Source organism: Nerophis lumbriciformis, linkage group LG22, assembly GCF_033978685.3.
Source record: "Nerophis lumbriciformis linkage group LG22, RoL_Nlum_v2.1, whole genome shotgun sequence".
Lineage (NCBI taxonomy): Eukaryota > Metazoa > Chordata > Actinopteri > Syngnathiformes > Syngnathidae > Nerophis > Nerophis lumbriciformis.
In genome coordinates this window covers 14,770,745-14,796,900 of record NC_084569.2, presented here as the reverse complement: position 1 = coordinate 14,796,900, position 26,156 = coordinate 14,770,745, and the positions used below count along the sequence as shown (strand labels likewise).

General features: G+C 41.7%; 2 protein-coding genes across 3 annotated transcripts in view; one reads left to right on the top strand and one right to left on the bottom strand.

Annotated features, from left to right (window-relative positions):
- Positions 1–26,156, bottom strand: part of tfap4 (transcription factor AP-4 (activating enhancer binding protein 4)) — a 77,571-nt gene that overhangs the window by 22,015 nt on the left and 29,400 nt on the right. The window lies entirely within an intron of this gene.
- Positions 9,738–26,156, top strand: part of glis2b (GLIS family zinc finger 2b) — a 76,047-nt gene continuing 59,628 nt past the window's right edge. The window contains exon 1 of the mRNA XM_061974182.1: positions 9,738–10,166. The gene's annotated coding sequence lies outside the window, so the exon portion shown is untranslated. The remainder of the gene's footprint in view (positions 10,167–26,156) is intronic.

Here is a 26,156-nt window from a genome sequence, read left to right as displayed (position 1 = left end):
TTTCAGTAGGCCTTTAAACAAATAATTTTTTAGCCTAAGCCTCATTTCAGCTACACTAAATCACACTGATTTATGGAAATCACACATGAATACCTTAAAAGAAAGCGATTGCAGCTATTTGGGATACAACACTTCTCAGATGGCAAGAGAACTTTCGAATGTCCAGGTCAGCTGTGATTCTACTTAGCGAAAAACTTTGTCCATTTGTCGAAGGAGACTCAACGAGAATGCGGGCTCCTGTGGATGTGATAAAAAAAGGTAGCGTGTGCTTCGTATTACCTGGCCGCCGAGGGAAGACTAACTACGGAAAACAGTGAATGCATTTGGACTGGCATAGCAGACTGTATCAGTTATTGTCTGCCATGTATGTCACAGACTCAACGTCTAGGTCCAGAGTATATAAAGTCACCACAAACGAATGGACAATGAAGGTGAAGGCAAACCACCTTGTGTGTGTGTGGACAAGGATACGATTAGGTGGGATTTACCTTGGATAACCTTAGCTTAGTGTAGAAGGGACCTAAGTCTGAAGGAAGGAAGAAGGAATACTTTTCACTAGAGATAGGTTGATTGGCAACACTAAATTGGCCCTAGTGTGTGAATGTGAGTGAGAATGTTGACTGTCTATCTGTGTTGGCCCTGCGATGAGGTGGCGACTTGTCTAGGGTATACCCCGCCTTCCGCCCGAATGCAGCTGAGATAGGCTCCAGCAAACCCCGAAAGGGACAAGCGGTAGAAAATGGATGGTTGGATGTCCCGATCAACATTTTTGGCCAATACTTTGACAATACGGTATGGATCTGAAACTGTTTTATAGCAAATAACTAAAATAAAAATAAAAATTAATGAAGCTTATCTTATTACATTTGCTAGTATTGTTGTAAATCAGATGATGCATTTGTGGTATTGCACGCTACATAGTATTTTTAACAATATAAAGTGGCTAGTGCACAATAACTAAACGAAAGCAAAAATTATTATTGGCTCCCATTTATGCAAAACCAACTTTTCTTACCTATTGGTACCTGTTTTTGTGTATTTGGGACCTGCATAAGTCCCGAAAATTTGACATCAAACCATAGAAGCATGGAGAAGATATTAATGAAACAATCTTGCCTTCCTTCATACTTATTCTAAACGAGATGTTTGGAATTTGTACAATGTATGACGTTTTTCCCATTGGAGACGTCAGCAGGTATCTCCATATATGGTAAAGGTTTACCCAAAGACCATCCTCCATTTTTGCCATTTCTAATACAAAGTAGCATATAGTTTTAACTTATATCTGTCAGTTGACCTGCTGTGGAAGCACTAAGAACTACAACACGGGGAGTGGAGACACGTAAAACTGCATATCCTGAAGAGACAGTCAGAAAGCGGCTTTGAAGACGGTCCAAAAAACATAATGTATGCAAAACTTTGACCAAAGAACCACCATCACATGTTATGTAAATCACAAGGAAGTGTTTTAAATGTAAAAAAAAAAAATCTAAATATAACCCCTTTAAATCATTTGGGTTTTTGCACTGAAAGCCTTCCTGTATCCACAGGCATACTCCCTCACTAAACAATTACGACATCCGTGTGTAAAGGATATCACCACATGGACTCAGGAACACTTCAGAAAACCTCTGTCAGTAACTACAGTTCGTCGCTACATCTGTAAGTGCAAGTTAAAACTCTACTGTGCAAAGCGAAAGCCATCTATCAACAACACCCAGAAACTCCACCGGCATTGCTTGGCCCGAGCTCATCTAAGATGGACTGTGGTCCGTGGTCTGACGAGTCCACATTTCAAATTGTTTTTGGAAACTGTGGAGGTTGTTTCCTCCGGAACAAAGAGGAAAAGAACCATCCGTATTGTTATAAGCGCAAAGTTCAAAAGTCAGCATCTATGAAGATATTGGGGTGTATTAGTTCCCAAGGCATGGGTAACTTACACATCTGTGTTAGGCCTTCAATGAGGTGGTGACTTGTCCAGTGTGTACCCAAGCGCAGCTGGGCTAGGCTCCAGCTCCCCAGCGTCCCAGAGAGAGAGACAAGCCGTAGAAAACGAATGGATGAATGGGCATCCAGAAAGTATTCACAGCGCTTAACTTTTTCCAAATGTTATGTTACAGCCCTATTCCAAAATGGGGACGACCCAGGACACGGTGAATAGATTTGAACACATGTGTTTGGGCAGTTTTGCCCATTCTTCTTCACCTATCACCTATCAAACTCCATCAGATTGGATGGGAAGCATTGGTTTTCATCCAGTATGTCTCTGTACATTGCTGCATTCATCTTAGTCTAATCAGGGAGGAAACCAAGAACCCGATGGTCACTCTGTCAGGGCTACAGAATTCCTCTGTGGAGAGAGGAGAACCTTCCAGAAGGACAACCATCTCTGTAGCAATCCACCAATCAGGCCTGTACGGTAAAGTGGCCAGACGGAAATCATTTGAGCCTGAAAGACTCTCAGACCATGAGAAACAAAATTCTCTGGTCCGATGAGACAACTATTGAACTCTTTGCCGTGAAACCAGGCATCGCCCATCACCAGACCAATACCATCCCCACAGTGACGCATGGTGGTGGCAGCATCATGCTGTAGGGATGTAAGTTGCAACATCACTTTTAGGTGTCATGAAAACAAATGTGTTGTTTTTTTTGTCTTATTGTTTCACCTTGCAATGTAATTGGATGACAAATGTGTCTGACTATTAGGCCATGAAGTCATACAACTGGATGCACATCTCCCTCTTTCACTGAAGTGGATATCTTAACACTAAACTAGGTCAAAAAAAATAAAAAAATAATTTGTGATTAGAATGTCTAGAAAATATAATTACTAAATTATTGTCGAATGCATGCACCAACTTAGATTTTTAACTTGTTATGTATGTGTTGTAGTTTTACATCGTTGGGTGAGGGTTCTAGTCCAAATGGCATATGTACTTTGCACAATACATGGGGACATAGCACTTCACCAACGTTCACATATTGTGAAAAATACTTATTACGACTAGAAATATAATCTACGTGAGAATTTGCAAGTTCTAAATGTTTAGACCAGATTTGAGCAATTCCTGTTGTGGTATTTCAAGCCCTTCCAGTTGCAGTATTTGAAACTGTGCCTCTCTGCTTTTCAAATGAAAGGAACTGCTTTTTGGAGTACACTCTACTGTATGTTATTTCCGATGCCTCCCACTAATCTGGGTTCTGCCAGCGTGCCCTGGGTCTTCCCCGAAGTTTTCATCCTGTTAAATCTTTTGTTGCCCAAAATATTTTGATTCATAAAAAATATGATTGCTGTGTTGACATTTACTGTTACAGAGCTTTGTAAGCAATCGCAGTGCAAATGAACCCTTTAATCAATGCAATCAATCAATCAATGTTTATTTATATAGCCCTAAATCACAAGTGTCTCAAAGGGCTGCACAAGCCACAACGACATCCTCGGTTCAGATCCCACATAAGGGCAAGGAAAAACTCAACCCAGTGGGATGTCAATGAGAGTGACAATGAGAAACCTTGGAGGGGACCGCAGATGTGGGTGACCCCCCCCTCTAGGGGAGACCGGATACAATGGACGTCGAGTGGGTCTAGCATAATATTGTGAAAGTCCAGTCCATAGGGGATCTAACATAATAGTGAGAGTCCAGTCCATAGTGGGGCCAGCAGGAGACCATCCCGAGCGGAGACAAGTCAGCAGCGCAGAGATGTCCCCAACCTATGCACAGGCGGGGACCCTCCTTCCTGAAGCTTCTCTTTGGAACTACCTCAGGTTGAAAAATGTTCCCAAGACGAATGTTGTTATGTAACAACCCTTAGTTATTACAGTGGCGGGCCGTGCGTTTCCCACCTAGGCCTTCAGTGATGCACGACTTCAATAAAAACCTCTCAAAATACCATAATTGATGTCACCACATGACCATTGCTGGGGAAATACTATGCAGGAACACATCTACGCCCTACTGGCCATTGAATCCCATCAACAGTGTACAAAACTGGTTATTTTCTGGCGCATTTAAAAATCAACTAAAACGCATCAGCACTTAAAACATATCTTATGTGGTACTGTCAAAATTAAAATTGCAAAAATCCTTAAAAGTTAAAAAATAACTTATTTGAACTCACAATTTATTGAACTTATTCAACGCTGTATAAGGCAGTGGTACCCCTCATCCTCGGCTTATTCGAGTGGAAATGGCGAGCATTTCCCCGTTTCATCACCAGAAAAGCTGAGCCGAGATCGTCTCACAAAATGTAGTTTCTATTTAAATATCCTTCTTGAAAATGGCCTTGCAAATATATATCTGCTACCTAATCAACGTTTTGTTCTTCTTCTCTGCTATCCCGGTCTGGCTACGGCGCAACACTTCCCGCTTCCTGCTGAATTGAAACTTGTGATTGGATACTCACTTTGGAATGACAAGTGAGTATCCAATCACAGTCTCGTTAACATCAGGTTACCTAGATAGGCTACTGCCAACAACTTGTGATCTGATTGGCTATCGAAACTGTCCATCAACTTTATGTATTCTCAAATTAATCCGCTAACGGTCCCGATGAGTATCCAATCACAGGACGCGTAAATGTCACGTTCAACGTGAGGCCAGCTAGAAGGCCTTACTGACAACAAATCGTGATCTGATTGGCTATCGCAATTGTCTATCAACTGTATGTGCCCGATCACACAGTGCACGGACGCCCGCATTGTTGATACTGAAGGCCTCGGGCAGATTTGGTACCGCATGGCAACATAAGCTAGCTGAATGCTGATTGGATACAAATTAAAACAAAAAAAAACATCAATGGAACGAGCATAATATGACATGAAGAGAATATGAATACTTTTAGATATTTAGGGAAAGTAAATTAAAAAATAAATGTATCTTTAATAATGATCATGATTTCTGGTTACCGTATTTTTCGGAGTATAAGTCGCACCGGAGTATAAGTCGCACCTGCCGAAAATGCATAATAAAAAAAGGAAAAAAACATAAGTCGCACTGGAGCCCGGCCAAATGATGAAAAAAACTGCGACTTATAGTCCGGAAAATACGGTATTTAGGCCAGCAGAGAAGGCCTTACTGGCACACCACTGAGTTAGTATAGTTGTTTTGACAGCATAAGTACAAATACACAAATTCTGCTCCCACCCAGGCCATCCAGCCATCCATTTTCTACCGCTTGTCCCTTATGGCGGGTGCTGAAGCCTATCTCAGTGGCAAATGGGTGGAAGGCGGGGTACACCCTGGACAAGTCGCCACCTCATCGCAGGGCCAACACTGACAGACAACATTCACACTCACATTCACACACTAGGGCCAATTTAGTGTTGCCAATCAACCTATCCCCAGGTGCATGTCTTTGGAGGTGGGAGCAAGTCAAAATACCCAGAGGGAACCCACGCAATCACGGGAAGAACTTGCAAACTCCACACAGAAAGACCCCTAGCCCAGGATCGAACCCAGGACCTTCGTATTGTGAGGCACACGTACGAACCCGTTTCACCGTGCTGCCCACCCAGGCCCAATGTTACAATCAACATTTCTGTTAAAACGTACTAAAATGTAAAACATTAGGTTAGCCTTCATTTTCTGCATCAGAGGCCCCCATTAACAACAAAAGAGGTTACATTTCTATTTCTGCTCTTTTTTTTAAAATATTTTTGTTTATAGGGTAAAATATAAATGGAGTTTGACAGTAGCACCCTCTAGTGGTGGCGTTGGACATGGCTTTAGTGTGCACTCAAATTACAATGCATAAACTCAACATTTAAGTCTAAAAATAATGCTTAATTTTATATATTTATTTGACAGCACCAAGGGTTGGAATTGGGGGTTAAACCACCAAAATGATTCCCGGGCGCGGCCACCGCTGCTGCTCACTGCTCCCCTCACCTCCCAGGGGGTGATCAAGGGTAATGGGTCAAATGCAGAGAATAATTTCGCCACACCTAGTGTGTGTTACAATCATTGGTATTTCAACTTTTCAGTAAATGTATTGCTGTGGTTGTTCACCTCATGTTTTGATTGGGGGCGCAGAACATTAGAAACGGTTTTCTTAAGTATGGTGCAAGGCAATCCCAAACTGTGCACATACATTTTTTTGTGCTAATGTGTAATCCAGGGGTGTCAAACGTACGGCCTTATCTGCACCGCAGGATGAGTTTGCTAAGTATAAAAATTAGCCGAAATTTTTGAATGAAAGAAACCGTTCTAAATGTGTCCACTAGATGTCGCAATAGCAATTCTTTGTATCTTTGAAGATGATGCTATCTATGTAAAAAAAAATACAAATAAACCACATGTTAGTGCACCAGTCTAGGAAATTATCAAACTACATAAATAAGTGAAGTGAATTATATTTATATAGCACTTTTCTCTAGTGACTCAAAGCGCTTTTACATAGTGAAACCCAATATCTAAGTTACATTTAAACCAGTGTGGGTGGCACTGGGAGCAGGTGTGTAAAGTGTCTTGCCCAAGGACACAACGGCAGTGACTTGGATGGCGGAAGCGGGGATCGAACCTGGAACCCTCAAGTTGCTGGCACGACTACTCTACCAACCGAGCTATACATTACATCCTGTAACTTGATTTTTATATTTTTTTATTGTGATAGATTGAAAATTAACACCAATGAGTTGACTGATGAACATTATCACATAATTTATTCAGAAATTATAAATAACGACAAATAAAGGTAAAATACTGTTAACCGCAACATGTAATTGTAAAAAAAAAAACATTAGGATTTGTACATTTTCAGAATGTGCTTGTTCTATACAAAGAAAACAATCTGAAGTTGTCTTTATTTTTAAGTTATCGTGCTGTGATTTTACCAGTCCATTTGGGAGAAGATTTTTCTCCATGTGGCCCCCCGATCTGAAATGAGTTTTGACGCCCCTGGTGTGATCCAAACTAGTATTTCTAGGCCAGTGGTTCTTAACCTGGGTTCGATCGAACCCTAGGGGTTCGGTGAGTCGGCCTCAGGGGTTCGGCGGAGGTCAAAACACACCCGACTCATCGTGTAAATACAAACTTCTCCCTATCAGCGTATTATGGAAACGACAACAGCAGAAGTCACTGATTTGCAGGTGTGTAATTTGTTGTGAGTTTATGCACTGTGTTGGTTTTGTTCTTTGAACAAGGTGATGTTCATGCACGGTTCATTTTGTGCACCAGTAAAAAAAAACATTGTAACACTTTAGTATGGGGAACATATTCACCATTAATTAGTTGCCTATTAACATGCAAATTAGTAACATATTGGCTCTTAACAAGTCATTAAGTACTTATTAATGCATTATTCGGCATGGCCTTATTATAACCCTAACCCTCTAACCCTGGCCCTAACCCGCTAACCCAGGCCTGGGCAATTATTTTGACTCAGGGGCCAAATTTAGAGAAAAAAATGTGTCTGGGGGCCGGTATATCTATTTTTAGGAATACTAATACAACACCTCACAATAATGTCTGATTGAATGCTAAAAACATTATGACAGATCGCCTTAAAAAAAGGAATGGAATTTAATTTTTTTTTACTGAATGAGACAACCAGAATGTACATGAAAATAAAGAATGTGGGATTTACAATATTAACTATGAACGATAAAACACTGAATATTGACAACATATGAACGTCACACCCACTCTCCGTCGACATATTTTACAACCAAGCGAAATGCAACAAAAACGCAACAAAACAGCGAAATATGAACGCGAAAGGTACAAATAAACCCATCTACAATCTGATAGATCACAAAGCTTTAGAACTTTGTTGTGAACATCTCCTTCCACGTCTGTCCATGACACCCGCATTTCAGACTGGCACTCTGGAAACACTCTGTGGAAACGCTCCTCCGCTCACAGTACTTGGTGCCTGCGGTGACTTAGATTACTATAGTAACTAGTATATCATGCAAAAGCGCAGATTCCAACCATTGAAATACTTTGTATAGTTCAAGACTTACGGTCATTAGAAAACATCACTGCACATCATAATGGCAGCTACACTTTCCATTATAAAGGCCTACTGAAACCCACTACTACCGACCACGCAGTCTGATAGTTTATATATCAATGATGAAATCTTAACATTGCAACACATGCCAATACGGCCGGGTTAGCTTACTAAAGCGCAATTTTAAATTTTGCGCGAAATATCATGCTGAAAACGTCTTGGTATGATGACGCCGGCACGTGACGTCACGGATTGTAGAGGACATTTTGGGACAGCATGGTGGCCAGCTATTAAGTCGCCTGTTTTCATCGCAAAATTCCAATCTTTGGCAATTTGTTCAATGAACAATGGAGACAGCAAAGAAGAAAGCTGTAGGTGGGAAGCGGTGTATTGCGTGCGGCTGCAGCAACACAAACACAGCCGGTGTTTCATTGTTTACATTCCGGAAAGATGACAGTCAAGCTTTACCATTGGCCTGTGGAGAACTGGGACAACAGAGACTCTTACCAGGAGGACTTTGAGTTGGATGCGCAGACGCGGTACCGTAAGTACGCATGCAGCTGCGGCTTCCAAACATTTGATCGCTTGCCCGTACGTGCGTGCCGCTATGTGCATGTCACGTACGTAACTTTGGGGACTTTGGGGAAATATATGTGCTGTTTGAACTTTGGGAAGGTGAACCGTACTTTGGGCTGTGGGATTGAGTGTGTTGTGCAGGTGTTTGAGTTTTATTGGTGGGTTATATGGACGGGAGGGGGGAGGTGTTTGTTATGCGGGATTCATTTGTGGCATATTAAATATAAGCCTGGTTGTGTTGTGGCCAATAGAGTATATATATGTCTTGTGTTTATTTACTGTTTTAGTCATTCCCAGCTGAATATCAGGACCCACCCGCCTCTCACAGCATCTTCCCTATCTGAATTGCTCCCACTGCCCTCTAGTCCTTCACTCTCACTTTCCTCATCCACAAATCTTTCATCCTCGCTCAAATTAATGGGGAAATCGTCGCTTTCTCGGTCCGAATCGCTCTCGCTGCTGGTGGCCATGATTGTAAACAATGTGCAGATGTGAGGAGCTCCACAACCTGTGACGTCACGCGCATATCGTCTGCTACTTCCGGTACAGGCAAGGCTTTTTTTTTATCAGCGACCAAAAGTTGCGAACTTTATCGTCGATGTTCTCTACTAAATCCTTTCAGCAAAAATATGGCAATATCGCGAAATTATCAAGTATGACACATAGAATGGACCTGCTATGCCCGTTTAAATAAGAAAATCGCATTTCAGTAGGCCTTTAAAGATCTAAAAAAAATTATTTGTGAATGTCCGGCGGGCCAGATTGAAAAGCTTAACGGGCCGCATGTGTCCCCCGGGCCTTAGTTTGCCCAGGTCTCTAACCCTAACCCTAACCAAATAACTCTAAATTAAGTCTTTGTTACTTAGAATATAATATGTTCCCCATACAAAAGTGTTACCAAAAACATAACTTTGTCTTTAATTTGATTTTTTTTTTTTTTCCACTAAAGAAGGGTTCGGTGAATGTGCATATGAAACTAATGGGGTTCGGTACCTCCAACAAGGTTAAGAACCACTGTTGTAGGCATAAAAAGCAGGAGATGTTACCATCAGGACGGAGGGGAGGGGGGACCGGAGGAGGGGCCGTGCAGGGGCGGAGCTGCAGGCATGCGCTGAGCTGGCAGACACCGCTGGGCTGCTCCTCCTGACGGGCTGGCTGGGGCTGGCTGGCTGCTTGGGGCTGCTGGCTGCGGGGCGGCACACGGACGACGGCAGCGGCGAGGGGGGGACACGACACAGCTCTCCTTCCCGGGGAAGAGACGAGACAGCATCTCCCACCAGTCCTCCACATTAAAGCAACGGCGACGAAGAAGACGAGGAAGAAGACGAAGTACCCGCCCTGCCACCATTTTCGTGCCATCCCTAACTTCCCCTCGGAGGAACCACTTGACCGGCGTTGCCATTAAGCGACGCGTTAAATCAAACACCATTTTCTTCTCCTTTCAAGTGTTGCCACTGACTTGCTGTCAAGTTTGGGAATAAACATGCGAAATGGTGTGGGAAGAGACCACCTCTCCAGACGCCTCCTGAGACTTGCCAGCTGCCCCCAGTGAGGAAGGCACATTTTGACGAGGAGCGATCGGCTCTGACCAGCTTGCAGGACTTTTTTTTTGCCTTCCTCCTCATCCCTTAAAGGTAAGAAACCCTCCTCATCCTGTGTCGTTGTTTTTGCAAGAATGTGCAGGGGTTCAAACAGGGGCACTGACCTATTTTCCGAGCCTCTGAGGCGGTGTGGACTCCCCCTCACTCATGCACTCAAGGACCGGCGTTTCTGCACTGACACCCACTCATAACTTCCTCTATTAAGCCAGTGTTTTTCAACCTTTTCTGAGCAAAGGCACATTTTTTTTCATTGAAAAAAATCCAGAGGCACACCAGTAGAAATCATTGAAAAATGAAACTCAGCAGCCGATATTGACAATTAAAAAGTCATTGTCGCAACTGTTGGATTAAAATTTAAACCATAACCAAACATGGATCACTATAGCTCTTGTCTCTAAGTAGGTCTAGATCAGTGGTTCTTAACCTTGTTGGAGGTACCGAACCCCACCAGTTTCATATGCGCATTCACCGAACCCTTCTTTAGTGAAAAATAAAATGTTTTTTTTTCCAATTCAAGACAAAGTTATATGTTTTTTTACTGGTGCACAAAATGAACCATGCATGAACATCACCTTGTTCAATAAACAAAACCAACACACTGCATAAACTCACAACAAATTACACACCTGCAAATCAGATGGAAAATTAGAGGGAACATTGTATCCATAATACGCCGATAAGGAGAAGTTTTTATTTACACGATGAGTCGGGTTTGTCTTGACCTCCGCGGCAGAGGCTCGCACAAAATGAACCGTGCATGAACATCACCTTGTTCAAAGAACAAAACCAACACACTGCATAAACTCACAACAAATTACACACCTGCAAATCAGATAGAAAATTAGAGGGAACATTGTTCGGGGGTATCCATAATACGCCGATAAGGAGAAGTTTTTATTTACACGATGAGTCGGGTTTGTCTTGACCTCCGCGGCAGAGGCTCCACCGAACCCCTAGGGTTCGATCGAACCCAGGTTAAGAACCACTGGTCTAGAGCAGTGGTTCTTAACCTGGGTTCGATCGAGGTCAAAACACACCCGACTCATCGTGTAAATAAAAACTTCTCCCTATCGGCGTATTATGGATACGGCAACAGCAGAAGTCAGACCGATTTGCAGGTGTGTAATTTGTTGTGAGTTTATGCACTGTGTTGGTTTTGTTGTTTGAACAAGGTGATGTTCATGCACGGTTCATTTTGTGCACCAGTAAAAAATATTGTAACACTTTAATATGGGGAACATATTCACCATTAATTAATTGCTTATTAACATGCAAATTAGTAACATATTGGCTCTTAACTAGTCATTATTAAGTACTTATTAATGCCTTATTCAGCATGGCCTTATTATAACCCTAACCCTGGCCCTAACCCTAACCAAATAACTCTAAATTAAGTCTTTGTTACTTAGAATATGTTCTCCTAGTGTCCAAAAAACTCTAAATTAAGTCTTTGTTACTTAGAATATGTTCCCCATACTAAAGTGTTACCAAAAACATAATAACTTTGTCTTGAATTTGGAAAAAAAAAGGAGGGTTCGGTGAATGCGCATATGAAACTGGTGGGGTTCGGTACCTCCAACAAGGTTAAGAACCACTGGTCTAGAGTCATGACCTGTCACATCGCGCCGTGACTTATTTCAAGGTTTTTGGTGTTTTCCTGTGTGTCGTGTTTTGGTTCTTGTCTTGCGCTCCTATTTTGGTGGCTTTTCCTGTTTTGTTTGGATTTTCCTGGAGCAGTTTCATGCCTTCCTTGAACATTCCCCGTGCATGTGCCTCACAATACGAAGGTCCTGAGTAGTCCGGAGTTCAATCCCGGGCTCGGGATCTTTCTGTGTGGAGTTTGCATGTTCTCCCCGTGACTGTGTGGGTTCCCTCCGGGTTCTCCGGCTTCCTCCCACCTCCAAAGACATGCACCTGGGGATAGGTTGATTGGCAACACTAAATTGGCCATAGTGCGTGAGTTTGAATGTTGTCTATCTGTGTTGGCCCTGCGATGAGGTGGCGACTTGTCCACCTTCCAGCTGAGATAGGCTCCAGCACCCCCCGCGACCCCAAAAGTGACAAGCGGTAGAAAATGGATGGATGGATGCTTTGTTTTTGCAATCAAGACGATTTAAGCTGTGCGGACGCTGTCCTTTGTGGTAAGATTGTTGATTGCCATGTACGGATGTACTTTGTGGACGCCGTCTGCTCCACACGCTGTAATGTAAGTCTTTGCTGTCGTCCAGCATTCTGTTTTTGTTTACTTTGCAGCCAGTTCAGTTCTTGTTTCGTTCTGCATAGCCATCCATTGGGACGGCGTGGCGACGTTGGGAGAGTGGCCGTGCCAGCAATCTGAGGGTTGCAATCCCCACCTTCTACCATCCTAATCACGTCCGTTGTGTCCTTGAGCAAGACACTTCACCCTTGCTCCTGATGGGTCCTGGTTAGTGCCTTGCATGGCAGCTCCCGCCATCAGTGGGTGAATGTGTGTGTGAATGGGTGAGTGTGGAAATAGTGTCAAAGCACTTTGAGTTCCTTAAAAAAAAGGTAGAAAAGCGCTATATAAGTATAACCCATCCTTAAGCTTCAATGTTTTTTCTTAGCGGCACTCACCTTTTATTTAGTTTTGGTCTAAGTGTTAGATACTTTTTTACCTGCACGCTGCCGCCCGCATATTGTGATCACGACAAACCGTGTTCCCGACATCTGCAAAGCAATTAGCCACCTGCTGCCACCTACTGATATGGAACAATGGCACATTATTTGCGGATTATAATTACTGGTTTGCAAAAAATATTTTTAGCCCAATTAGGGGAAATTACATAATATCCGGGCTTCACGGTGGCAGAGGGGTTAGTGCATCTGCCTCACAATACGAAGGTCCTGAGTAGTCTTGGGTTCAATCCCGGGCTCGGGATCTTTCTGTGTGGAGTTTGCATGTCCTCCCCGTGACTGAGTGGGTTCCCTCCGGGTACTCCGGCTTCCTCCCACCTCTAAAGACATGCACCTGGGGATAAGTTGATTGGCAACACTAAATTGGCCCTAGTGTGTGGATGTGAGTGTGAATGTTGTCTGTCTATCTGTGTTGGCCCTGCGATGAGGTGGCGACTTGTCCAGGGTGTACCCCGCCTTCCGCCCGATTGTAGCTGAGATAGGCTCCAGCGCCCCCGCGACCCCAAAGGGAATAAGCGGTAGAAAATGGATGGATGGATGGATGGATACATAATATCCCACGGCAGACCAGACTGTATTTCACGGCACACTAGTGAAAAAACACTATTAAACTACTAAAAAATTTTAGGACTGTTTTCTGTCTGGAGGCTGTTGTGCAAGATGCAAGCAAATGCACGTCTAATAACGAGTTCAATGTCTAGTTTGATGTGTTGTGGTTGTCAATAATATTTGTAAACTGGTGACACATGCAACATGTTCCAGGAGTACGCATACGGCTGCCATTTTTGTTGTTTGAAGTGTTTAAAGTCTTTAATGTCTTCATGAGCACCTCCATGGCTATAAGTGTAACTTGAAGGCTATTTTCCTTTTGGGTTCCGCCACAGACGCTGTGGTGCTGTTTTAAAAAAATCCAAAATGTGTCAATTTGTGTGATGACAACCGATGATGATGAGAATGCAGCACAAAGTACGAAATCCCCAATCACCTGAGGAGAAACAAGGCATTGGAACGCATCTTAAACCTGTCTTCTTGCCTATATACGTTAGGTCAGGAAAAAACACAGAGGCTATTTCATCCTCACAAGCCTTCTCTTCAGGGGATTTATAAACTCCCCTGCAGTGCAGAGCAGAGAAGATGTGATCTCTTCCCACACCATTTTGCATGTTTATTCCAAGATTGACAACTTGACAGCTGGTGTTAGTCATTTATAAATTCGTCTGAAGAGCAGGGAAACCTGCGAAACAGGCTTGTAGGGATGAAATAGCCTCTGTTTTTTCCTGACCTAACATATCTTCTGCTTTACCCCGGTATTGAGCACTGTATAACGGATAAACCACAGAAACCTGGACTAATATATATATATATGACGGCATAGCGGAGTGGCCGTGCCAGCAACCTGAGGGTTCCTGGTTCAATCCCCACCTTCTACCAACCTCGTCACGTCCGTTGTGTCCTTAAGCAAGACACTTCACCCTTGCTCCTGATGGGTCCTGGTTAGCGCCTTGCGTGGCAGCTCCCGCCATCAGTGTGTGAATGTGTGTGTGAATGTGGAAATAGTGTCAAAGCGCTTTGAGTACCTTGAAGGTGGAAAAGCGCTATACAAGTATAACCCAAACAGTTGTGGTCAAAAGTTTACATACACTTGTAAAGAACATAATGTCATGGCTGTCTTGAGTTTCCAATAATTTTTACAACTCTTATTTTTGTGTGATAGAGTGATTGGAGCACATACTTGTTGGTCACAAAAAACATTCAGGAAGTTTGGTTCTTTTATGAATTTATTATGGATCTACTGAAAATGTGACCAAATCTGCTGGGTCAAAAGTATACATACAGCAATGTTAATATTTGGTTACATGTCCCCTGGCACGTTTCACTGCAATAAGGCGTTTTTGGTAGCCATCCACAAGCTTCTGGTTGAATTTTTGACCACTCCTCTTGACAAAATTGGTGCAGTTCCACTAAATGTGTTGGTTTTCTGACATGGACTTGTTTCTTCAGCATTGTCCACACGTTTAAGTCAGGACTCAATTCTAGCCTGATTTAGCCATTCCTTTACCACTTTTGACGTGTGTTTGGGGTCATTGTCCTGTTGGAACACCCAACTGCACCCAAGATCCAACCTCTGGGCTGATGATTTTAGGTTGTCCTTAAGAATTTGGAGGTAATTCTCCTTTTTCATTGTCCCATTTACTTTCTGTCAAGCACCAGTTCCATTGACAGCAAAACAGGCCCAGAGCATAATACTACTGCCACCACCATGCTTGATATCGTCATGGTGTTCCTGGGATTAAAGGCCTCACCTTTTCTTCTCCAAACATATTGCTGGGTATTGTGGCCAAACAGCTACATTTTTGTTTCATCAGACCACAGAACTTTCCTCCAGAAGGTCTTATCTTTGTCCATGTGATGTATCGGTGTAGAGCTGCTCCTCTGGGTCAATAATACTCCATTAGTAGAAATAAACTACATTTTCTTAAAAGTAGCACTATCACTGGAGGACTGTAGGATGAGGCTAAACATTTTCCACACAAAGAGAGAGCAGGCAGGAGCGGGCAAGTTAAACCGATTTAATAAGTAGTGGATAGTAAGTAGTTTTTGCCTTTGTTTAGTTATTGTGTACTATTGAGTATTGACTTTGTTTTGCTCAAACTAATGTATGTAATAAAAGAGAATAAGGAACTACCGTATTTTTCGGAGTATAAGTCGCACCGGAGTATAAGTCGCACCTGGCGAAAATGCATTATAAAGAAGGAAAAAAACATAAATCGCGACTTATAGTCCGAAAAATACGGTACTTAAATATTGTGTCAATATTGTTACAGTGTCGAATAGCACTCATCATAAATACATTTAAAAACAAGAATCACTTCACTCATGGATGATCGGAATCAACACCATTAAACCCTAATTGGAGCAAACGTATCTCCAACGATGTGTAAATGTTTTTATGAGGTTTTGAAAAATAGTTTTAGCAATTTTTATGTGGAAGAAACTTCATAACATTATATTAAAGTTTAAAGTATCGATATCTATATACTTGTTAAAATAGCCTAGTAAGAATCATTAAATGATGTGTTAATACCAGAAACCCTGTGACTCCTCTAGAGTATTTCTAAGTTTCACTTCTGTAGAGTTGTCCCTTAAGGAGATACACCTTTATGAAAATGCTTGCTAAAATGTGAGGGGTGTACTCACTTTTGTGAGATACATGGAAATGGTATGAACGTCATATTCTTACATGACCGTGCATCTTCACCAACATGGAGTGCAGTTGAGGAATGCACAAGGCAGAGAGGCCTAGGGGAAGAGCCATTTTCCTCCAATTAAGCAATTCCCTGTGCCCCGAGCTTCATTGTGTGTACATCGGGACATGGTTTAGGATCTCCTCCCATTGGCTGCCTTCCTGAGGGCCCATTGTCCTGAGCTGATGATGCCAGGGAGAAAAATGAGGACCCTTGCCAAGGCGAATCTATCAAGCCCTGTGTGGCAGAAGGGACGATGGCTTCGGATCATTAAAAAGTGGTCGGATGCGGTGGAGGTGGAGGCACGCTCGGGGGGCTTCATTTGGGATCCCAATAGGGTTGCTTGCCAGTGCAGACCTCTTACTGTCACTGTCCAATGACAGGCATGTACACTATATTGCCAAAAGTATTTGGCCACCTGCCTTGAAGTGCCATCCCATTCCTAACCCATAGGGTTCAATATGATGTCGGTCCACCTTTTGCAGCTATTACAGCTTCAACTCTTCTGGGAAGGCTGTCCACAAGGTTGCGGAGTGTGTTTATAGGAATTTTCAACCATTCTTCCAAAAACGCATTGGTGAGGTCACACACTGATGTTGGTCGAGAAGGCCTGGCTCTCAGTCTCCGTTCTAATTCATCCCAAGGGAGTTCTATTGGGTTCAGGTCAGGACTCTGTGCAGGCCAGTCAAGTTCATCCACACCAGACTCCTTTATCCATGTCTTTATGGACCTTGCTTTGTGCACAGTCATGTTGGAAGAGGAAGGGGCCCTCTCCAAACTGTTCCCACAAGGTTGGGGGCATGGAATTGTCCAAAATGTTTTGGTATCCTGGAGCATTCAAAGTTCTTTTCACTGGAACTAAGGGGCCACGATCAACTACTGAAAAACAACCCCACACCATAATTCCTCCTTCACCAAATTTCACACTCGGCACAATGCAGTCCGAAATGTACCGTTCTCCTGCCAACCTCCAAACCCAGACCCGTCCATTAGATTGCCAGATGGAAAAGTGTGATTCATCACTCCAGAGAACTGCTCTAGACTCCAGCGGCGACGTGCTTTACACCACTGCATCCGACGCTTTGCATTGGACTTGGTGATGTATGGCTTAGATGCAGCTGCACGGCCATGAAAACCCATTTCATGAAGCTCTCTGCGTACTGTACGTGGGCTAATTGGAAGGGCACATGCATTTTGGAGCTCTGTAGCAACTGACCTCTTTGCACTATGCGCTTCAGCATCCACTGACCCCTCTCTGTCAGTTTAAGTGGCCTCCCACTTTGTGGCTGAGTTGCTGTTGTTCCCAAACTCTTCCATTTTCTTATAATAAAGCGGACAGTTGACTTTGGAATATTTAGAAGCGAGGAAATTTCACGACTGGATTTGTTGCACAGGTGGCATCCTATGACAGTTCCACGCTGGAAATCACTGAGAGCGGCCCATTCTTTCACAAATGTTTGTAGAAACAGTCTCCATGCCTCATTGCTTGATTTTATACACCTGTGGCCAGGCCAAGTGATTAGGACACCTGATTCTGATCATTTGGATGGGTGACCAAATACTCTTAGCAATATAGTGTATATCCAAATGTTAGCTGGAAATAAGTATTTTATGCTACTGCACTGTGCAAGATGCCAAATACATATGGACACTTTGCAATGGTGGAAACTGGCCTCTCTCTCTTTCCTTTGGGCTGTTTAAATGATTTTCGTCTGTCCAAACTCCAAGCACAGGTGCTCCTAAGCCAAAGCGCTGCAGTGCAATGTTTACTCAGTCAGCTGATGTTCAGTTCAGCTCCGGGTCAACCATGATATCCGTTGGAGAAAAAAAGCCGGGTCCAGATGTGGCGCTATCTATCAAGCACAGCTCTCGCTCACATGCACACGCACACAGGAAAGGCTCCACCTCTACACTGGGCAGCCACCACAGGGATCCCGCTGTGCATCCCCCCCCTGTTGGTGCATTCCTTAGGATGTGTAGCCAGATGTATACAGACAGAGTCACAAACTTCTCACATCCACCAGCCCCGTTTTCCCTTATTGACATCTTACCCGTACACCACAACCGTGTGACATCATACCCCTGGCGGGCTTTGTGGTGGAAAAGGTGGACTCTAATGACATATTCCTGCGTCACGGCGCAACCGCGAGGTATGTGTTAGAGGCACGGCGAGAACCCGCAGTGCTCTCGTGCTTCGGCCAAGCTCGTAAAAGCCAACCGCATCTGATGTAACTAACGAGCGGCGTTCTCACTTTATTCTTACGCCTCTGATGGAAATAGGTTTGTGAGGATTGAGGCCATCACTTCATAACAAAACTGTGTTAATGCAACTTTCTATTACGCAAGGTGGCTAAACTGCTATAACTGGGGGAAGGAAGAATCTATGTCAGGGTTTCCCCAAGATTGCCACTATATATGTGGTGGTGGGGGCGTGGCTATGGGTGTGGTCAATATGACCTACTCAGTGGCCTAGTGGTAAGGGTGCCCGCCCTGAGATCGGTAGGTTGTGAGTTCAAACCCCGGCCGAGTCATACCAAAGACTATAAAAATGGAACGTTTAACGTAATAAGCAGGGGCGTCCATGATAATGTTGCTTGAATGGCAACATATGTTGCTCCACGTTTTCTAATTCACAAATAAAAACAGAATACAATGATTTGCAAATCTTTTTCAACTTATTTTCAATTGAATAGACTGCAAAGACAAGATATTTAATGTTCGAACTGAGAAACTTTGTTTGCAAATAATCATTAACTTAGAATTTAATGGCAGCAACACATTGCAAAACTGTTGGCACAGGGGCATTTTTACCACTGTGTTACATGGCCTTTCCTTTTAACAACACTCAGTACACACATTTTCAGTGGGAGACAGGTCTTGACTACAGGCAGGCCACTCTAGTACCCGCACTCTTTTACTATGAAGCCACGCTGTTGTAACATGCTGTTGTAACATGCTGTTGTAACACGTGGTTTGGCATTGTCTTGCTGAAATAAGCAGGGGCGTCCATGATAATGTCGCTTGAATGGCAACATATGTTGCTCCAAAACCTGTATGTTTAATGGTGCCTTCACAGATAGGTTAAGTAAGTTACCCATGCCTTGGGCACTAATACACCCCCATACCATCACAGATGCTGGCTTTTCAATTTGCGCCTAGAACAATCCAGATGGTTCTTTTCCTCTTTGTTCCGGAGGACACGACGTCCACAGTTTCCAAAAACAATTTGAAATGTGGACTAGTCAGACCACAGAACACTTTTACACTTTGCATCAGTCCATCTTAGATGAGCTCAGGCCCAGCGATGCCGGCAGCGTGTCTGGGTGTTGTTGATAAATGGTGTTCGCTTTGCATGAGTTTTAAATTGCACTTACAGATGAAGTGTTCATGAGCCCATGTGGTGATATCCTTTACACACTGATGTCGCTTTTTGATGCAGTACCGCCTGAGGGATTCTCTGAACCTTTTGATTATATTACAGACCGTAGATGGTGATATCCCTGAATTCCTTGCAATAGCTCGTTGAGAAATGTTGTTCTTAAACTGTTGGACAATTTGCTCACGCATTTGTTCAAAGTGGTGACCCTCGCCCCATCCTTGTTTGTAAATGCCTGAGCATTTCATGGAAGCTGCTTTTATACCCAATCATGGCACCCACCTGTTCCCAATTAGCCTGTTCACCAGTGGGATATTCCAAATAAATGTTTGATGAGCATTCCTCAACTTTCTCAGTCTTTTTTGCCACTTGTGCCAGCTTTTTTGAAACATGTTGCAGGCATCATATTCCAAATGAGCTAATATTTGCAAAAAAGAAGGTTTTCCAGTTCGAACGTTAAGTATCTTGTCTTTGCAGTCTATTCAATTGAATATAGGTTGAAAAGGATTTGCAAATCATTGTATTCTGTTTTTATTTACCATTTACACAACGTGCCAACTTCACTGGTTTCGGGTTTTGTACAATACAATGTATTGGTATCGGCCGATCTTATTCATGCCCAGGCCCACCTCTCCCAAGCATGCTTGAGTACACACCAGAGCACTAACACTACTCAAACCAACTGGACTTAAGGTGTCAAGTGTGCCTAAGCACGGCACAAATTTCCAAGTGTAAGCGCACACTTTACGTTTTTTTTTTACTATTTCTAATTCGAGTAATTGCTACTAGAAAATGTCCAGAATGTGAGTATGTCAGGAAATCCAGCGATACAATTAATAACACAGCAGTGGTCCATAGCAGCAAAGGATTATGGTCAAGCTGAAAGGCCAACAGCAGGGGAGGAAGGATTACAGTGGTCAGTGAACGAGGCCCCCTGCAGTGAGAACAAGGCACCTTATATGCTCTTGGAGCTCACTTGCAGCAAATGACACAAACACAAACAAACTGGCTTCTTTTGGCAACAAATCCAGGAAGGTCAGTTACTAGGTGGGGATGGGTGATATGACCTTAAATATATACTGTGATATAAAATATAATAAGCATTTAATCTTTGTTTTAATACTTAATATCGATCTAATCACTATATCACTGATTCTATTTGTCAACTATTGGTCAACATGTATTATCACAATATGACGGTATTAACAGCTTGTATTAATAGATCGGCTAAATTCTTATCATTTATATTGTATATGGTCTGTATTGCACAACTCTACATTTTCCCTCATAAATCTTAAATATTGTACAGGTCTTAGTGTACAAGTTATTAAATATTGTACAAGTTATATTCGATGTTTAGATGGACATAACTAATGAAGAATTCTGTCTGTTGTAATTTCCCCGATAATTGATCAAAACATTTGTCAAATGTCCATCTATAGTTTTAAGTAAGATCCGATGCTATAAAATGCATGTAATGTTATACAAACGGCATGAATACAAAAAAACACTGAGCAAACGTGAGATGTGTCTTCCACGTAACTGATTTACAACAACAAAACCTAAAAAACAAAATTCACAAATAAATAAGCATGATGATTTTTTCATTTGCGCTCTCAAAACTTAGTTGACTTCTGAAACAAGACAAGGAAAATGTTGAAATAACAATAATCATCATTGTTATTGTTTTTTCTCTTGGGTCACATAGAAAAAGCCCAAAAAACCTTAGAAAAACACCCCAAAAAAGTGAAACGTTTATGATCAGCCTCATTGTGTCGTTTTGCAAATTCTGTATACCGTATTTTTCGGAGTATAAGTCGCTCCGGAGTATAAGTCGCACCGGCCGAAAATGCATAATAAAGAAGGAAAAAAACATAAGTCGCACTGGAGTATCAGTCGCATTTTTGGGGGAAATGTATTTGATAAAACCCAACACCAAGAATAGACATTTGAAAGGCAATTTAAAATAAATAAAGAATAGTGAACAACAGGCTGAATAAGTGTACGTTATATGACGCATAAATAACCAACTGAGAACGTGCCAGGTATGTTAACGTAACATATTATGGTAAGAGTCATTCAAAAAACTATAACATATAGAACATGCTATACGTTTACCAAACAATCTGTCACTCCTAATCGCTAAATCCCATGAAATCTTATACGTCTAGTCTCTTACGTGAATGAGCTAAGTAATATTATTTGATATTTTACGGTAATGTGTTAATTTCACACATAAGTCGCTCCTGAGTATAAACTATGAAAAAAACTGCGACTTATAGTCTGAAAAATACGGTACCTGTTTAACTTTGCGAATATATAAATTCCATGTTTTTTCATTTGCAAAACCACTCCATTTTATTTCCGGTAACATTCATAACCAATATTATATAATAATCATGTCTTACTTTTTAAAACATTTTTTATTTAGCCTTTATTTAACCAGGTAAAAATCCCATTGAGATCAAAGATCTCTTTTCCAAGGGAGACCTGGCCAAAAGGGCAGCAGCAAGGTTACATTAAAAAACAGTAAACACATAAAACATCACATTTACAACATTAAACTTGCTCACATGACACATGTGCATACAGACAAGGTAGACTGCAATCCTTTCGCAGAAGCTTTAAACTCATTCAATGTAACAAGGGTTTGAAGTTTAATATTCGATTGTCGGTTATTCCAAGCCTTTGGTGCTGAAAACCTAAATGCTTTCTTGCCCAGTTCAGTTCTTACTTTGGGGACGACAAATTGCAGAACATTCATTGAACAAAGATTGTGACTTCCTTGTTTCTTTGTTAAAAAACAAGACAGATAAGATGGAGTGATACCCAGAATGGTTTTGTAGATAAAAACATACCAATGATTGAGGCGTCGAGCACATAAAGATGTCCAGTTAACCATTGAGTATAATACGCAATGGTGAGTAAGGGGAGCGCAGTTGGTGATGAATCTCACATTCAATCAATCTTACATTTGGTATGAGTTAGATTTGTATGATAGACGATGTATAAATGACATACATTTGACTGAGGATAGAGCTTTTAATACTATCGTTATATCGTGATAATGCATGTTGACACATTCTAGCTGTATCTCACAAATTTGACAGCGACAAGTGAACCAATGCATCCTCGTAAGCGGCTAATGTCCCTTCACAGTGCAAAGCTGCTTTTAAATCAGTAATCAATGCCTCCATGACGGCAAAAAAACTATGTTTCTTACATAAATTGTCATTATCACTGGAGGACTAAAAGACAAGCAATAGCTAAACATGCTACCGGAAAAAATACAAAAAAAGCATGGCAAACCACTAAGCGAGAGCTTTTGAGCGTAAACAAGGGTGGGCGGATCGATACAAGTAGACAGTATTGATACCAAGTATATCGTCTAGAGATGTCTGATAATATCGGGTTGCCGATTTTATCGGCCGATAAATGCTTTAAAATGTAATATCGGAAATTATCGGTATCTGTTTCAAAAAGTAAAATTTATGACTTTTTAAAACGCCGCTGTGTACACGGACGTAGGGAGGAGTACAGAGCGCCAATAAACCTTAAAGGTACTGCCTTTGCGTGCCGGCCCAATCACAAAATACCTACGGCTTTTCTCACACCACACACACACACACACACACACACACACACACAAGTGAATGCATACTTGGTCAACAGCCATACAGGTCACACTGAGGGTGGCCGTATAAACAACTTCAACACTGTTACAAATATGCGCCACTCTGTGAACCCACACCAAACAAGAATGACAAACACATTTCGGGAGAACATCCGCATCGTAACACAACATAAACACAACAGAGCAAATACCCAGAACCCCGCCCCCCTCAACCTCCTCATGCTCTCTCAGGGAGAGTATGTCCCAAATTCCAAGCTGCTGTTTTGAGGCATGTTAAAAAAAATAATGCACTTTGTGACTTCAATAACAAGTTGATTTATTTTGGAAAACCTTGTTACATTGTTTAATCCATCCAGCAGGGCATCACAACAAAATTAGGCATAATCATGTGTTAATTCCACGACTGTATATATCGGTTGATATCGGAATCGGTAATTAAGAGTTGGACAATATCGGAATATCGGATATCGGCAAAAAAGCCATTATCGGACATCTCTAATATCGTCAATATATGGTCAATTAGATGGATATCTTTTATTATCACAAAATATTTTTTTGTCATTTTTGTTTACAAATTTAGTAATTAAGAACCAATAGTAGCTTTTGCTTTTAATTATTTGCACTATTGACTTTGTTATAAATGTTGTATATATTAAAAGTGGATAAGGAAATAATTGGAATATCAAAAAATGAATTATTCAATGATCCTGAAAATTTTAGGTCTGAACATTGGTAAGAGCAATATTGCCCGTGTAACTACTTGGTATTGGATCAATACTCAAATGTGTAGTGTCGCTCAAAATTAAAGTATCCAACCATCAGAATAATGAGTGCTTATTACATTTTGTGTGCAGCTAGAGCCATGTTACAACAGAAAGTCACCAACTTTTAACAGTAAATTAGCAAGTAGATTTTAAAATAATACAACTGGAAATATGTTACAGCATAAGTCAGCAGTTAAATTAGGAACCTTCTTAAATTTGTTTTAAAATGACTTATCATTTATATGCCAAAGCATATATCGCAATATATATTTCAGGCCATATCGCCCATCCCTTGTGCGAGTGCCTAGTACATTGCCGTGACAGCGTGCCCCCCAAGATAAACATTGCATGCATGTCTTACATGTACATGCTTGGAAGCAATTATTGCCAATCGAACAAGCACACAAGCAGAGTTGCACATTCCATTAGTTGAATTCAAACTTAACTTTGAACAGACTAATGACTCTCTCGCCTATCTTATCACTGAAAGTCCGCAGCCTCTCGCCAAACGTCTCGGCGCTAATCATTTCCCTGTGTGCAGCAGGGGGAGTGGCAGCATGGAGCCCTGCAGCGTGATGTGTCTGCTCCTTGAGACATATATACATTAAAAATAGCCAAGCCTGACTCACGCCAACTTGTCCAGGAGAGCATTACGCTTTGCTCTCAATGTCTGTATTTTTCTCAGGTTAAACTGTAACCACTAATTGCTTCACGGTCTGCCATTCTCAAGTCCCTACAGTGGGCTAAAGGACCCTATTTGAGCTTTTATAGCCACCTGAAAGCCTGGATCCTTTCCCCCTAAGATAGAGATATTTAAATACATTGTTGTGGGGGCCAAATTTCCAGAAAAGTAAGGACTAGGGTATCAGACTTCTCCTTTCACTATTAGTCTTTTTTTGTACAAAACCCAAAACCAGAGATCAACAACACCCAGAAATGCCACCGGCTTCGCTGGGCCCGAACTCATCTAAGATAGACTGATACAAAGTGTAAAAGTGTTCTGTGGTCTGATGAGTCCACATTTCAAACAGTTTTTGGAAACTGCGGACGTCGTGTACTCCGGAACAAAGAGGAAAAGAACCATCCGGATTGTTATAGACGCAAAATTCAAAAGCCAGCATCTGTGATGGTATGGGGGTGTGTTAGTGCCCAACGCATGGGTAACTTACACATCTGTGAATCCAATCCTATCCAATCCACTTTATTTATATAGCACATTTAAACAACACAAATGTTTCCAAAGTGCTGCACAACAATATTAAAAACAATATTCAAATATTATCCTTAGCTCCAACAATGACTGAATAAAAAACAAAAAATAATTAAATATAAAACCAACATAAAAACACATACGATTAAAAACGATTTTAAAGGGTAAAACCAATTAAAACAGTAAATAGAAATCAAAATGTATAAAAAAAACCCCGAGGATAACAGAGGACAGAGGACCACACTACTCACATAGTGTTAAAAGCCAAAGAATAACTGTGAAGGCACCATTAATGCTGAAAGGTACATACAGGTTTTGGAGCCATCCAAATAACGTTATCATGGACACCCCTGCTTATTTCAGCAAGACAATGCCAAGCCACGTGTTACAACAGCGTGGCTTCATAGTAAAAGAGTGCGGGTACTAGACTGGCCTGCCTGTAGTCCCATTGAAAATGTGTGGCGCAATATGAAGACTAAAATAACACAATGGAAACCTCGGACTGTTGAACAACTTAAGCTGTACATCAAGCAAGAAGGGAAATAATTCCACCTGAAAAGCTTCAAAAATTGGTCTCCTCAGTTCCCAAACGTTTACGGAGTGTTAAAAGGAAAAGCGAAATGCCCCTGTGCCAACTTTTTTACAATGTGTTGCTGCCATTAAATTATAAGTTAATGATTATTTGCAAAAAAAAAAAAAGAAATTTCTCAGCTCGAACATTAAATATCTTGTCTTTGCAGTCTATTCAATTGAATATAGGTTGAAAAGGATTCGCAAATCATTGTATTCTGTTTTTATCTACCAATTGGACAATGTGCCAAATTCACTGGTTTTGTATATTACAAAAAACCAGCGTGGATTTCATCTGTTTATTCGTCAGAGCTAAAGGGCCTTCTGTAAAAAAACAAAAAAACAATTATTCTCTATGACAGTACTCTAGTGTTTTTAAGAATCTGCTGCAAAATTGGGAGTGCCTTACAAGTTTTTTCAACTGAACTAGAGTGCCACCACTTGAATAGCCCAGATGATGAAAAAGAGAGGACCTAAGATTGAACCTTGGGGAACACTACTAGTATAACTAAATAAATTGAACAAATGACTACTAACTACATCTGATGTAAACAAGCTACAGCAACACC